The following is a 2,217-nucleotide window of genomic DNA, read 5'->3' as shown; positions in this document are numbered from 1 at the left end:
TCAACGGCCCCTAGGAAAAACCCAAACCTTGTCTCCCATTATTACCTTCTTGAGGGATAGGTTCCAGTCTACCCTGCTCTCCTTTCCCTAATCCCCTTCCTTCTTTATAGCCCATTTTCTTCATCATTTGAACAGCTTGTGGAGAGTATTCATTAGTCAAGGTCATTCCCAGTGCCTGTAAAATGTCTCTCCCCCAGAGATTTACTGGGAGTGGTAAAACATGGGGAGTGAATCGTTCCATTTGACCTTCAGGCACTTGCCAACTCAAAGAATTGGAGCTAATAGTGGGGCAGGACTGATAACCTAACCCTTGCAAAGAATGTGATGATTGAGTGACGGGCCAGGCTTTTGGCCACCAGTGGGAAGAGATGATACTTTTATCTGCTCCTGTGTCTAAAATCCCTTTAAATTGTTTCCCTTCTATAACTAATTCTAAGGATGGCCTGGAGTCAAGAAGCATTATTAAGTAAGCAGAATCATTTCCAGTAGAACCAATCCCTCTGGCAGCTCGAGGGACACCAGAGGAAGGAAAACAGCCATGTAGGCTTGGCAAAATTATTAACTGAGCTATTCTATCCCCTTGTGAAATAGAAAAGACACCCTGAGGACAGGAACAGAGAACTTGAAGTTCCCCTTCATAATCTTGATTTACGACTCCAGGGTGAACAATAAGGCCTTCTAAGGTAAGGGAGGCGCGGCCCAGTTTAGGCCGACACTTCCAGATGGCAGAGGCCCTTTGTAGTCAGTAGGAATGGGCTGCACCCCCATTTGGGGCATCAGCATGAATCGGGTGGTGGCATGGAGGTCCAATCCAGCAGATCCTTCTGTTGCCCTGCAGACTGTGGGGTCCACCTTTTACCTGCCAGGATCCCATATGTTTTCGGGCCCTGAGACCTGGGGGCCCTGTACTGGTTTTCTGGAATGGCCTCATTATCTACTGCTTGAGGAAATCCTGGCTGCAGGGGCCTGCCTCGAATGTCCTTGACTGAGCGACAATCTCTGGCCCAATGATATCCTTTCCCACACTTAGTACACAGTCCTGGTGCTCTCCCTTTGACAAGGGCTCTACAGTCCTTTTTTAAGTGTCCTGGTTTGCCACAATTATAGCAGACTTTGAGCTCAGCCGTGTCAGGGCGTTTTTGTCCTTGTAGAATGGCAGCTGCTAAACAGGCATTAGTGAGTGGCCCTCCAAGCTCATGGCAAACCTTCAACCAGTCCTGCAATCCCTTGCTCTTTCTAGGTGTAATAGCCACCCTGCATTCCTGCGTAGCCTGTTCATAGACCAACTGTTCAATTAAAGNCATAGCTGCCTCTGGGTCTCCAAAGATTCTTCCTGCCGCTTCTGTCATTCTAGCCACAAAGTCTGAGAATGACTCCTGGGTGCCCTGAGTAATCTTTGTCAAATGTTCACTTGTCTCTCCCTTCCTAGAGAGTGCCTTCCATGCCTTAACAGCGGCAGCTGAGATCTGGGTGTACACTCCCCAATGGTAATTTGTCTGGTTAGTAGCATGTTGTCCCTGACCTGTAAGTAACTCAAAAGTCCATGTTCTTTGGTCCCCTTCAACAGTGGCATTGGTCCTTGCCTGTGCTTGGCAGGAGTCTTGCCACAAAGCTTTCCATTCTAGATACATTCCCATGTTAGGAGCTGCAGCTTTTACTAGAGTCATCCAATTGCTGGGGGTCATTGCCAGAGTACCAAGCCTTTCGACTTGCGCTATAGTAAAATTGGCATTGACTCCATAGTTACGGACTGACTCCGCAAGTTCTTTAATCTGTATATACTCCACCGGAGCGTAAACACGTCAGCCATCGGTGCCTTCAAAGACTGGAAATGCTTGCTGCACTTTTCTCTGTTCCTCTTTTGGAATGAATGAGTCTGAATGATACCTCTGCACATAGGGCGGAGGTGCACTAGGACCCAGAGGTCGAGGGCCCGGAGACCGCGCAGCGAACTGACAGTTGTCTCTAGCTGCTTCTGTCTTATTCTGTAACTGATTAGCTCGTCCTTCATCTGACTGGTATCTTTCTTCCTCATACCGAGCCGCTTCTTCCTCTAAGTCTGTTTCCTCAGAGGAGCTAAGTTCCTTATCCGATTCTGAGCTACTAACAGCTAGTGCCTTGAACTCGTCTAATGGCGGATAGAGGCTCCTTCCCTTATGTGCCTCCCCAGCTCGATCTCTCTTCTTCTCTCCCTTTCCATCCCTTTTTCTAAGCTCT

Source organism: Mus caroli, chromosome 13 (genome assembly GCF_900094665.2).
Source record: "Mus caroli chromosome 13, CAROLI_EIJ_v1.1, whole genome shotgun sequence".
NCBI lineage: Eukaryota > Metazoa > Chordata > Mammalia > Rodentia > Muridae > Mus > Mus caroli.
Note: the sequence above shows the minus strand (reverse complement) of the source record.